General features: G+C 35.6%; 1 long non-coding RNA gene across 1 annotated transcript in view; it reads right to left on the bottom strand.

Moving 5' to 3' along the window:
• Nucleotides 1–15,112, bottom strand: part of LOC136042788 (uncharacterized) — a 137,817-nt gene that overhangs the window by 22,858 nt on the left and 99,847 nt on the right. Inside the window, exon 2 of the long non-coding RNA XR_010621432.1 lies at nt 8,786–8,857. This is a non-coding gene — a long non-coding RNA (uncharacterized LOC136042788). The remainder of the gene's footprint in view (nt 1–8,785; nt 8,858–15,112) is intronic.

The raw sequence follows: 15,112 nt of genomic DNA, 5'->3' as shown, positions 1-15,112 counted from the left end.
AAAGGATAAATCAACATACAGCAATTTCACGAGGAATACTCAGCATTCAGTAAGTTGAACGAACAGAAAAAAATCTGTAGGCAATGGATACCATGAACAAAACAAGTTGCACGAGGACAAAAAATCCAAATACAAGTTTCAAGAAGAGCGAAATCAATATGCAACAACTTCCACAAAAAAAATCAGCATGCAACAAGCTCAACGAACAAGAAACAATTATCAAGCAAGAATATCAATGAACAAAATTAGTTTCACGAGGAGATAAAATCAATGTACAAGTTTCACGAAGTGAAAAACCAACATAGCTTCAAAACAAAAAAAAAACAAAAACAAGTTTCAAGAAAAAAAATCAGCGCGCAATAAGCACCGCGAAGAAAAATCAGCAATCAACAATTTCTATGAACAAAAGTACTTTCATGATGGGAAAAATCAATGCACAAGTTTCAGGAATTAAATAATCAATATGCAAAAACTTTCGTGAACAAATATCAGGACGCGGAGAGTTCCACGAACAAGATCAAATCAGCACGCAACGACTTTTATAAATAAAATCAGTTTCATGAGCAGAAAAATCCATGAACAAGTTTCAAGAAGAGAAAAATCAACATGAAACCAGTTTAACGACCAAAAAGCAGCACAAAGCAAGTTCCATGAACAAAAAAAATATGCACGCAATGGGTTTCATGAACAAAATCAGGACACAGCCAGTTCAACAAAGAAGAAAAATGAGACTGCAAAGAATTCCATGTATAAAATCAGTTTCACAAGGAGAAAAAATCAGTTTACAAGTTTCAAGACTAAAAATAATCACGCAACAAGATCCAAGAACAAACATTAGCACGCACCAAGCTCCACGAAAAAAAGCAGTTTCACGCGGGGAAAAAAACATACAAGTTTCATGATTTGTAACTTGAATATAAGGCCAGTTTGAAGAGGGCACGCTTGAATGCATGGCCAGGCCCCACCGATAAGGCCTCCTGGAATAAGGTTATTAATAGTGAGAAATGTTCCCCATCTACCCTATCTTGTCTCCAGCTAGCTAATTTTGTTGATCATTATAAGCGTGTGTTCAGTGTATTTAATAGTTTTCTTCAGTCTTTTTATTATAAGTTGCTTAAGCCGCTTTTACAATAACGTCTCTTGCAGGCTCATGTCCAGCTTGTAGCAATATCTGAAATTCGCCGGGCTTTAAGAAAAATTAAGCGTTCAAATAGCCTTGATGGTGACGGCCTTTCTTACCGATTTTTTGCTTATGATTGTCCTGCTCTACTTAACCATCTACAAATATTTTTCCAGTCTTGCTTAGCACAGTCGCTTGTTCCTGATAGTTTCCTTTGTGGCCGTGTAACGTCTATTCAAAAGCGAGGCAATGACCCCACGTCATGTATGAATTATCGTCCCATTACAGCATCGTGTTTCTTAAGTAAGTTGCTTGAACATTTGTTACTACCAGAAATTGAGTCGAATTGTGATTTTACGCCTTTTCAATTTGGTTTTCGGAAAAGTTTCGGTTGCTCCCATTCACATCATGTTTTAAGCCAACTCATGAAAGATGCCGTAAAAATTAAAACGTCTTTATACTGCTGGGTGCTTCGGTTGCTGGGACTGCAATTCTGCCATGTTCTTCTTTAGTTAGTTGGCTTGGTCTGTGTTTCGGCCCAACACTTTCCACTACCTGTTCATCCCTAGTGAATCAAGCCGTGAAAAACCTACGCGTCGCTTACGGAAAAATATCCCCAAACAAAAGCCCTTATAACCGCAACGGTTTGTGCATGATTTATAACGCTTACTGCACCCCTGTGCTTTTGTTTTTATCAGGCACGGCTCATCTGTTTCGTAAGAAAGATCGACATACTCTACGTACGGCTTATTTCAGATATTGCAAATTCCTCGTCCGACCTCCTAGATGGCACCGAAACAAAAAAAATAATTGATCGATTTGGTATAGAAAATGGGCCTTCTTGGATTCGGTTTTCCAGTGACGATTTATGTAAAAAGACTGTCAACTTTATTCACGTTTATGACCCTCTGCAGCCTTTTTTCCATACGATACTGGTTGATTAGTCCATGTTGTCTTTTGTTAGTTTGAATTTTGTTTTTCTTCGCTGTTTATCGTATTTGTTTTTGTTTATTTATTTATAATAACTCCGTACTTTGTGTTTTTTATACTTTACGGGTAATAATGTTTATTCATTGATTCATTCATTCAAGTTTCAAGAAAAACATTAGCACACGACAACTTCCATGAACAAAAATAAACATATATACCATGCTACAAAAATACAATGAGAAAAATCAACATGCAACAAATTTCACGAACAAAAATCAGCACACAACAAGTTCCATGAACAGGAAAAAATCAGCACGTAGAGTTCATGAACAAGTTCAATTTCACGAGGAGATAAACTCAATCTAAAAGCTTCACGAAGTGAAAAATCAACGTGTACCACGAATAAAAATTGGCAGGCAACAAGCTCCAAGAGCAAAAATCAGCACGCAGAAGTTCCATAAACAAAATCAGTTTCACAAGAAGAAAAACAAATGTACAAGTTTCACGAAGAGAAATATCAACTTGCAACAAGTTCCTTGAAGAGAATCAGCACGCAATATGTTCAAATAAAAAAACTGGTCATTCTCAGTATATAAATTTATTATTAAGAGGAAAAAATCTTGAAAAACCCTTAGGCATCACAACGTATGCCAAAAGGGTGGCATCTTGCAGCAGTAGATTGTGTCACGCTGACATTCAAATGCTAGGAGTCATCAGAAGGAACGCTATTGTTTTTTTTTTAATTTAGTTAAAACCATTGATTCTTGTGTAAACGAATATTTTTGAAGGAAAATGCCCGAAAAATGTCATATGTGTAAGAACGCTTGCTAGAAGGTGTCGACTGTCAGCCTTTGAGCCTAATTGGCTGGGAATTGCCATGGAACATCGCAATCTAGCAATGAAATGGCAAGTTTCCGCTGTTCAAGTAAAACGATGGTTATTTTTAAATAACAAATTTATTTTTGAGGTAAAATTGTTTAAAAAACCCTTAGGCATGGTAATATGCGTAGGAAGGGTGTCATTTGGAGTGGTAGATTGTGACATGCTGGCCTCAACCGCTAGAAGTAACCGGAAGAAACGCTAATGGGGATTTTTCATCAAGTTTAAACCTTTCATTCTTGCGTAAACGAATATTATTGCTGGAAAATACTCGAAAAAATACCATATATGTGATGCTGTGCGCCACATTGTGTCTTGTGAAATTTGTAGTTTGCTACAGTGTTGTGCATCGTCATGGGGGCATCATGTTTAGGGGTGGAATGACAAAACAAGAACTATGGGAAATCATGCGTGATTTTTATGAGAAAATATCCGGAAAATGTCTTAGGAGTGATGAAGGTTGCTGGAGGGTGCCAAAAAGAATAGTCCCAATTTGACACAGTGGCTTGAATTGAGATGGTGTATCAGGTAGGGTTGGCTAGTGAAAACATTAACCAATGGATTTAAATCATTTTTTAAAGAGAAAATACCTGACAAATTTTTCAGGAATGATGAGGAGGTGTCAGAGGATGCCAGATGGTCAATCGTGGTTTGACACGTTGGCGGGAATTGAGGTGGTGTATCACCGAGGGTTAACTTGCAAAAACATGAACCATTAGATTTACATCATACTCTTAAGAAGAAAATATATGAAGAATGTCTGAGAAATGATAAGTGGACCTGGGCTGGCAGAAGGTGCTGAATGGTCAGTCGTTGTGTGTCATGGTGGCTTGGACTGATATGGTGTATCACAGAGGGAAGGCTTGTGAAAAACCATGAATCATTGGATTCAAATCAAATTTTAATCATAAAAGTTTCTGGGAAAAGTTTCAGGAATGATACTGTGTATCACGAGGGGGGAGGGGTAGCAAAGGGATTGCCACGTTTTGCTCTGGTGGAATGAATTGCTTGGACTAACATGTTCTACACCTTAAATTTTAGGTGGGATGTGTTAAATGAATTTATCAGTGGTGGGGGGGGGGGACTGAAATCTGACACTTAGTTAAAAGAAATGAGGGATTTTCATTACGACCCCTCAGAAATACCTCAATATTGCTTAGATTTTATCTCTAATAGCCACCCATCCCCTTTGGAATTGTATGCTAAGGTTGGCGAGCCGTATATTACCTCTGCGGCGTGAATGTGCATGGCCTTGGCGGAATGAAACGCAAAATTGTCCTTAAAAGATCTTAGAAACAACTCTTAATGTGGATTGATTTTATCTCTATTAACAACCCCCCTTGGGAATTAGTCACCTGGACCTTCACCGTTCTTGAATTTATTGTTCTTTTGCATAAATTTTAGCCTATATCAGATTTTTTTCAGGTTTTTTTTTATTTTTGAGTTTTAACTGCTTTTTCCGTGTCTAATAATACTTTATAATTTTTTTAAAAATAATGTACAAAAAGTCTCTCCCCCGTCTAGATTTGGTTGCTAGAGGGTGGATCAGCCATCGGGTATCAAAGGCTGGGAATTGAGAGAAAATAGTGCCTAGAAAAAAATTTCAAAAGTAGCATTAAGTTACCCGCCTTGTGCCCCCATTTTTCAATTTTTCCATAGAATTTAGATCATTCTCTAAGAAAATATCTCTTAGCAATTTCTTAGAAAAAGTTTTTTCCTATGTTTTGAACAAGTTTATATCATTCCCTAATAAAACATCCTTATACATTCTCTAAGAAGAACCCTCCAAAATGCTAGGTTCTTATCGATAAGAAGTGTTGAATTGCTTCATCTGGCTTATAGTACCCTTTCAAAGCATTACTTAGCAAGTAGGTGTATATTAAGTATAACAAAACTCTAGTAATCAATTATCCCTTATGTGTCTCAGTTATTACAGTCATAGGAAACACGTAGTTCATTTAATCCTTCTAGCATGGGTGAACAGGGGATTCTCCTTGCGTTCAATAGGTTATTTCGTAGAATATTCTTCCTGAAAAATAATTTTAGAAAGGTTTTCATAGTCCAGCTGTCCATGCACCATTCTATTGGATGGAAATGGCCCTTCAAATATTGCTGTTGAAAAAAATAATAAGAATATAAAGGTTTTCTGAAAAAAAATGCCTGGAAAGAAAAACAAATCCTGAACACCAATGTGTGTGCCATGCTCAATTAGAAGCAGGACTACACCGCGGGCCCCTGAAGTCTGGCTTGTGATGTGAGATTCTGTCACTCCCAGTAAATCCATCAAGTCTTGTAAGATTGTGTCACCCTCAACTCGTACGACACAACATGTACACGTGTCTCTTAGTTCCCTATGACACCGACATGCTTGCTCTCATGGAATTATGGGAACCACAGGAATCCAGGAGGTAGGGGATATCTTTAAAAAGCAGTGCTCTGTTTAAGACAGGGCACCTTTTAAAACTATGGCGAGGGCCTTGCTTAAAGTGCTTATTGGGATACTACTCACAATGAGCCATTGAATATCCTCCGTAAAAACTGCTGTGCAATTATACATCACTATACACAATTTTATTATGTATCAAGTGAAACAAACTTTGTCAACTGAAACTTTAAAATACATAATCATTACTGCCCCTGGAACTGGGAAGCTCAGTATATTGTTTTTCGATTATATCAGAAATTGTCATTCATAGCTACTTGACGGTCTTTGGGGAAAGTTTTGTTTTATTCCACAAATACAGAAAACAGCACTCTCATGTGGTACAATCTTCTGGGTTACTTAAAAAAATGCACTAGAACCTTTAATTTCCATTCGAATAAGCCATCTCCTGGTTTTTAGGACCATTGTTTCGATGCAATCAACACTAAAACTAGACCTACTAGTTGCCTGACCTACTAGTCAGGCAACTAGACCTACTAGTTGCCTGAGCAACGTGATTTGTCACGGCAACATTTCTCCGGCTTCGCCAAATAAAGTGTTGCGAGAGCAGCACTTTGGTTTTGTTTCTTTGCTATCGGTTAAACACTGAAGTTGTCAGCCTATCGAAGCTTTTAAACGTTATGCTCAAAGAAGAACGAGACCAGTAATCACATAATCAAAGGCTATTCCTCAGCGTTGAAAAAACAACAATAACAAAAGAATATGGAAAGAATGGACTAAATTGACTTTGCAGCCAGTTGAACTTTATCCTTTTCAATCGTAGACACTGTGACGGATGAAAACTTGGAACAATATCTTATATAATCTAGTTGGTATTATAAATCTATCCGTAACTATTCAGGATTAAAATGCCATAGGTGACACTAATTATTACGAAACTACCTCATTGTTTTACGTTATCGTTTGTACCCGTTGCGTAAAAACTTAATTCTAGGTTACAGTGAGTATGGGGACGCTACATCAACTAGCAAAAGTTACAAGCCCCTCTTCACTGAAGATGTTTGTAGCCTAACAGACGATTATTACTTACAAGTACCCTGCATGTCTTACCACTGGAACCAAATTGGTTTTACTATCAAATACACTGGAAACAATTAATAGATACACCAACTAGCCAAAAATGCAAACCCCTTATTGCCGAAGATGATTATGGTCTAACAGCCGACCGTTGCTTACAAGTCCTCTACTTGTCTCACAATTGGTATCTGCCTATTTTTGGTTTCAGTGTATACCCTACTATTGAAGTTGTAAACCCCTTGAAACTTTCAAAATAGTATATCTCATGAAGAAATTTTTGTACCAAGAAATGGATGACATATACTTTGATCAGCTCATCAAGAGCTATCGATTGCCGTCGAAAAAAATCTGTTTGTCTTAGTTCAAAAGTTGATTTTCTTTTTTGCCGTAAGCCAGCTTTTAACGTCACCACTTAGAAAGGAGAAAAGGATAAGCTCCAATTTCTTTAGCAATGACAGAACTTTTAAAGTTTAAAAGGTCAAAAGCTGATTTTTTTGGCCGTAAGCCAGCTTTTTAACGTCACCACTTAGAAAGGAGCAAAGGATAAGCTCCAATTTCTTTAGCAATGACAGAACTTTTAATGTTTAAGAGGTACATCTGATAACATTTCTCAACCTCAATCCCAAGTCAAAAAAAAACAAAAAAAACGATAAACCCAGCCGAAATCACGGCAGCGCTTTCAGACCCATGGGAAAATGCCGCTTTTTTCTTCTGTAAATTTTTCTATTTATCACTCAAAGAAGATATATTGGCTGTGGGGCCAGGTAACTGCCGCATATATTTAACACTTATAGATTTTAGTCCATCTTCAATTTGAAACTGGTGCCTGCCTGCTTGCCTGCTAGAACAGAGCTTTCCACTCGAAAGCAGAAGCATGGTTTGATGAAACGAAAGCTTGGCTGCACAACTTCAGATACTCCTCTCTGACATAGGCTATATAACTCCACTTCACTTCGCACACCATAGGCTCTGGCTTGTGGACAATAAAAACCATTCTTTTTGGCCCCAGGCAAGAGTTCTGCGGAGCTTTCCAAAATGTAATGTCATATTCATCAATCCGGCTTAAGGTCCACACTTTCCGTAAAAACCGCACAGGTTAGACCCTTACCAGTTTCCAGGAATAAGCCGAGATCGGCGGTATAGGAAAAAAAACAAAAAAAAAACAAAAACAAAAAAAAAAAAAAATACGGGACAAAACCAAAGTGTTGGTCTCGCAACAAAAAAAAAAATAATAATAATAAACACGTATATGTAATCATTCTTTTCAGAAAAAAGTACAAAATCCCACATTTCAGTAACTTGAAACCTTGTCTTTTTTGAAATGCGAAATTTGATGGTGTGATTTTCATTAAGATCACTTACTTTTTTGAGGGTATTGACTCTCGTTCAAAAATCAGGCAGATTTTTTTGGCTCGTAGGGTTAGGCCTCTTAAGCCTCCATTACTTAGAATGGTGGCTATTATCAGCACGAACTGCTTCTTCCTTGATGTTCATTGTTACGGACTATTTCAAAAGATGGTCTTTTAACTCCATATATTGATAAGTTAATCCGTTAATTCCAATTACCAGGATTTTACTGTTATGAGGATACCATTTTAGGGATATGAAGTTCTTCGTTGTCTTAAATCCCCCGAAATTCTTTATTTGAGAGCGTCAAAACAGAATATTAGCAGTAAAAATATCTCCGGTGTGATATACTTTTATTAAGTGGAAAACAGATTGAATGCTTAAGTTTGGTGTTGCATTAATATTGTCGTTGTGAAACTTACAAATAAGCCTGAGGTGCATTCAGAATAGTATTTAAGAAAAATATATAATAAAATAAACATTAAAATATATAGTCAGGGAAAAACAGAAAATATTACCAATAATTCTGCCAAGGTCCTGACTCAACAGCTCTGCGCACAAAAAGAAGGATTATATAAAATAAAATACGCGATTGCAAATAAAAATACAAACTAAGAAAACTAATAAACAGACAGTTTTTCTCTGTTTTTGTTTCATGTATTTTGTTTTATTTTACATTCTTTTTCCTTTTGCAGTAAGAACGGTTGAGCGAAGTATTGCCAGAAATTTTGTTTTATTTTTTGCTTTTCTCTGGTGGAAATGTTTCTTAATTTATTGATCTATGTCTTTTTATATAGAAAATTGTATTTGAACCGGAAAAAAAATTGGAATTATATTTTTAAATCTCACGATCACCTTGTGGATAAGCCAATGAAATCACATAGAGTTTATCCAGCACTTTTTCTCGAGTTTTTTTTTCTAAATCATTGAAAACTTAGGTGTCACCAGTCCTGGCGTTAAAACCTCGGTGTTTTCTACGAAAATAATTGTTGTTTTAGTAGCAGTTTTATAATGACAAAAAGTTTACAAGATAAGAAAAATTGGCTCACCCTTCTTAGAGACGATGAGCTTTGATATAATGCAAACTCCCCCTCTATTGCTCACCACTCGTGTGTTACCAACTGTAAAAAAAATTACAAGTAAAAGTAAATTAATTAGCTCTAAGTTTTGAAAAAAAATTATATATTATATAGTTTTCTAATTCGATACATTTTCGATGCAAACCAGTACAAAAATCGTTACTCAATTTACTAAATACACAATGTATTAAATCGGTATTATCTAAATTGTGATTATTTGCCACCTTTAGAGAGTTAGGACAACCAACCTTATCTGTTCCTAATGAGTAAGACTGCCCGACACCAACTATTGCCTAGTTCATTCCACGATCCTGCATAGGTTATGCTGCAATTAAAGCTAACTCCATAAGATGTATTGCGTTGGCACAACAACGAATTATTTCTTTGGAATGTAGGATAAGCAATCTTATCAATGATGCTTGAAAATACTATCATCTTAACTTGGGAAAGTCCCTTTGATTTTCCCAGGACAACCGGAGGAGAAAAAAAAAGGTAGAACAATACAAGAAGCGAAGTTGATTATTTCAGGCTGTAATCTTCAGTTTATAATGCGACAGAAATAATCTATAAATGTTGATAACGATTCATTTTACGAAAAGAGGAAAGAAAAAAAACTTCTAGTCTATAGACATCTGGGCAAGAATGTGTAATCTAGCATAGTATATTTTCACATATTTTTTTTGTCTGAAGAGACGAGTATTTCAGTAAAGGAAAGATACACTTGACAACTCGACAAAACAATATTGTGCTGGTTTGATAATAGAAAAAAACAATATTAAACTTTCAAGAAGTCCAAGTTAGCCTTAATTTCAGCACCGCCGACATCAGTTATACTGATGATGTTGCCTATCCTGGCAAATCTACAATGTAGCTTGGGACATGCTGCTGGAAGACGTTGAAGTTACTTTTTCATTGGGACTCAAGATCCATATAGGCAAGACTAAAGTTATATGTAATGCTCCCGACTTGCATTATACCCTATGCACGTAAACAAAATACAGATTCAAGTTGCCATTCATTTCAATTATCTTAGATCCTATATCAACATCAACGGTATAGTTTATAGAGTTAAGAAATACGATGTAGTGTTGCACAAGCTGCCATTGCCTTCATTCAGTTACAAAAGCCGATCTGGACTACAAAGTAAATGTACCACAGAACAACTTTTCGTATTTTCGATGCCCCGGTTTGATCTGCCTAGCTGTCTCCTTAAAAGGTGCTGACGCACATAGCCGTATTATCTTTGATCAGATATTTCAAAGAGACTTAATGGAAATTGGCCTCAGTGGGACATATAGAGTCCCAAAAACAGTCATTTACCAGAGAATTGATCGATATTCCACCCTCATTTTCTGCCACCGATTTGCTGTACGATATGCCATCCCTCATTAGCCACTTGTAGTGGCAGTGAAAAAATAATCATAAACTAAATTTCATGTGGCGGCAGCAAGCAAACTTTCATATATCATGGCCTACGTTGCAGATTAGTGCTTAATTGAAAAAAAGAACGTGTTAGAACCTAAAGAAAACCTGACTCAGCGCTGTCAAGTCGAGCCTCGAGCTGATAGGTGGTTCTGGAGACATGATTGCAGATGAAGCCCATCAGTACACGAGATCACCACCCGGTTAACACAGGACTGCAATGCATGGAACTAAATAGTTTTCCAAATACCCTTATCAGGGAGTACTACATAGCTTGTGTCCTGACTAAGCAAAAGTAACCAAGTGAGCTCAGACACATAGCTCTACCATGCATGACATTTTTATTATGTCCTGCCAAAAAATTTACATTAATAATAAAGATTTCACAAAATTTAACCACGAAGCTCTAATGTACGGACTACCCTCTTTATTAATTTTTTTATGGCATTTAATCCTCAACTTGTTAACAGAAAATTTTCGCTTGTTTATGTGTAAACAAACTTAAAACCTAGCCCTTAAAAATCAATGGGATGACATAAAAATTCATAAGATCATAATTTCATAAGATCAAAAAGCTCATAAAATACAACAAATGACCATTCTATACCTTTTGCATTTCATAATACTTCTCTACATTCAGTTTTGTTGAGTTAAATTTTTCAAAATTTTTTTTTCCAAAAGTTCGAAAAGAGAGGCACCATCTTTTTTTACTTTTCCAATAAATTTCTTTCCGCAAGGATTGTAATATAAAAAAAATATCAAAATGGTGTCGTCTTTTTAAGCTTCTCTTTACAAGAGGGGAGATCGTGTCAAAGTTAATTCCACCAAGATTACAAGATAAATTGTCCAGTGACACATAAATTACATCAACCTTGCAACATAAGTTTTCATTTTGTACAACGACGATTTCTATCTAAGGAAAATCTGAAAGTCCCAAAACACAAAAACTCATGACGAGACGAAATACAAGGAATCCTATCACTACCACAACAGTACTAATTGAGTTCTAGAGCTAATTTTTTTTAGCATGAATGATCCAAATTCTCTTCTATATATAAACTAGCTGTTGGTGTGGCGCTTTGCTAAACACTAACACCTAGTGGGTGGGGGCACTTCGTGTGCCCCCCCAAGCCCCCTCCCCCCGAGCTTAAGTCGTTACGCGCCATATTAGTTACGCGCGACTGTAGTTGTGTTCCTGTGTCCCACCTGTGAATATATAAATAAATAAATAAATATATATATATATATATATATATATATATACATATATATATATATATATATATATATATATATATATATATATATATATATATACATATATATATATATATATATATATATATATATATATATATATATATATATATATATATATATATATATATATATATATATATATATATATATATATATATATATATATATATATATATATATATATATGTATATATATATATATATATATATATATATATATATATATATATATATATATATATATATATATATATATATATTGCTCACCACTCGTGCTCACCACTCGTGTGTTACCAACTGTAAAAAAAATTACAAGTAAAAGTAAATTAATTAGCTCTAAGTTTTGAAAAAAAATTATATATTATATAGTTTTCTAATTCGATACATTTTCGATGCAAACCAGTACAAAAATCGTTACTCAATTTACTAAATACACAATGTATTAAATCGGTATTATCTAAATTGTGATTATTTGCCACCTTTAGAGAGTTAGGACAACCAACCTTATCTGTTCCTAATGAGTAAGACTGCCCGACACCAACTATTGCCTAGTTCATTCCACGATCCTGCATAGGTTATGCTGCAATTAAAGCTAACTCCATAAGATGTATTGCGTTGGCACAACAACGAATTATTCCTTTGGAATGTAGGATAAGCAATCTTATCAATGATGCTTGAAAATACTATCATCTTAACTTGGGAAAGTCCCTTTGATTTTCCCAGGACAACCGGAGGAGAAAAAAAAAGGTAGAACAATACAAGAAGCGAAGTTGATTATTTCAGGCTGTAATCTTCAGTTTATAATGCGACAGAAATAATCTATAAATGTTGATAACGATTCATTTTACGAAAAGAGGAAAGAAAAAAAACTTCTAGTCTATAGACATCTGGGCAAGAATGTGTAATCTAGCATAGTATATTTTCACATATTTTTTTTGTCTGAAGAGACGAGTATTTCAGTAAAGGAAAGATACACTTGACAACTCGACAAAACAATATTGTGCTGGTTTGATAATAGAAAAAAACAATATTAAACTTTCAAGAAGTCCAAGTTAGCCTTAATTTCAGCACCGCCGACATCAGTTATACTGATGATGTTGCCTATCCTGGCAAATCTACAATGTAGCTTGGGACATGCTGCTGGAAGACGTTGAAGTTACTTTTTCATTGGGACTCAAGATCCATATAGGCAAGACTAAAGTTATATGTAATGCTCCCGACTTGCATTATACCCTATGCACGTAAACAAAATACAGATTCAAGTTGCCATTCATTTCAATTATCTTAGATCCTATATCAACATCAACGGTATAGTTTATAGAGTTAAGAAATACGATGTAGTGTTGCACAAGCTGCCATTGCCTTCATTCAGTTACAAAAGCCGATCTGGACTACAAAGTAAATGTACCACAGAACAACTTTTCGTATTTTCGATGCCCCGGTTTGATCTGCCTAGCTGTCTCCTTAAAAGGTGCTGACGCACATAGCCGTATTATCTTTGATCAGATATTTCAAAGAGACTTAATGGAAATTGGCCTCAGTGGGACATATAGAGTCCCAAAAACAGTCATTTACCAGAGAATTGATCGATATTCCACCCTCATTTTCTGCCACCGATTTGCTGTACGATATGCCATCCCTCATTAGCCACTTGTAGTGGCAGTGAAAAAATAATCATAAACTAAATTTCATGTGGCGGCAGCAAGCAAACTTTCATAAATCATGGCCTACGTTGCAGATTAGTGCTTAATTGAAAAAAAGAACGTGTTAGAACCTAAAGAAAACCTGACTCAGCGCTGTCAAGTCGAGCCTCGAGCTGATAGGTGGTTCTGGAGACATGATTGCAGATGAAGCCCATCAGTACACGAGATCACCACCCGGTTAACACAGGACTGCAATGCATGGAACTAAATAGTTTTCCAAATACCCTTATCAGGGAGTACTACATAGCTTGTGTCCTGACTAAGCAAAAGTAACCAAGTGAGCTCAGACACATAGCTCTACCATGCATGACATTTTTATTATGTCCTGCCAAAAAATTTACATTAATAATAAAGATTTCACAAAATTTAACCACGAAGCTCTAATGTACGGACTACCCTCTTTATTAATTTTTTTATGGCATTTAATCCTCAACTTGTTAACAGAAAATTTTCGCTTGTTTATGTGTAAACAAACTTAAAACCTAGCCCTTAAAAATCAATGGGATGACATAAAAATTCATAAGATCATAATTTCATAAGATCAAAAAGCTCATAAAATACAACAAATGACCATTCTATACCTTTTGCATTTCATAATACTTCTCTACATTCAGTTTTGTTGAGTTAAATTTTTCAAAATTTTTTTTTCCAAAAGTTCGAAAAGAGAGGCACCATCTTTTTTTACTTTTCCAATAAATTTCTTTCCGCAAGGATTGTAATATAAAAAAAATATCAAAATGGTGTCGTCTTTTTAAGCTTCTCTTTACAAGAGGGGAGATCGTGTCAAAGTTAATTCCACCAAGATTACAAGATAAATTGTCCAGTGACACATAAATTACATCAACCTTGCAACATAAGTTTTCATTTTGTACAACGACGATTTCTATCTAAGGAAAATCTGAAAGTCCCAAAACACAAAAACTCATGACGAGACGAAATACAAGGAATCCTATCACTACCACAACAGTACTAATTGAGTTCTAGAGCTAATTTTTTTTAGCATGAATGATCCAAATTCTCTTCTATATATAAACTAGCTGTTGGTGTGGCGCTTTGCTAAACACTAACACCTAGTGGGTGGGGGCACTTCGTGTGCCCCCCCAAGCCCCCTCCCCCCGAGCTTAAGTCGTTACGCGCCATATTAGTTACGCGCGACTGTAGTTGTGTTCCTGTGTCCCACCTGTGAATATATAAATAAATAAATAAATATATATATATATATATATATATACATATATATATATATATATATATATATATATATATATATATATATATATATATATATATATATATATATATATATATATATATATATATATATATATATATATATATATATATATATATATATATATATATATATATACTAGCTGTTGGGGTGGCGCTTCGCGCCACCCCAACACCTAGTTGGTGGGGCGCTTCGCGCCCCCCCAAGCCCCCCCGCGCGCGTAAGTCGTTACGCACCATATTAGTTACGCGCCATTGTAGTTGTATCCCTGTGTCCCACCTGTGAATAGAGATAGATATAAATATATGTTTTTAACTACGTAAAACATGCGAATATACAACATTCTTCGCTGTCCCATTGTCTGTACATATAAATACATTGTCAGGTTTACTGACTCTTGAACATGCAACATATAATTGTCCATGGGAAAAACAATCCGTATTCAGATCTATACCTCATTATTCTAATGATGTGTCCCTGTGTCCCGGTCGTCATTTATATTCCCTGTGTCCCGGTCGTCATTTGTTTCCCGGTGTCCCAGTTTGTAATTTCTCTTTGAGTGTCCCGGTCGTCATTTATATTCCCTGTGTCCCGGTGTCCCGGTCGTCATTTGTGTCCCGGTGTCCCGGTATGTAATTTCTATTCGAACAATCCCTGTGTCCCGGTCGTCATTTATATATC

Source organism: Artemia franciscana, chromosome 2 (genome assembly GCF_032884065.1).
Source record: "Artemia franciscana chromosome 2, ASM3288406v1, whole genome shotgun sequence".
In the NCBI taxonomy this organism is placed as follows: Eukaryota; Metazoa; Arthropoda; class Branchiopoda; order Anostraca; family Artemiidae; genus Artemia; species Artemia franciscana.
This window is presented reverse-complemented; position numbering and strand designations above follow the sequence as displayed.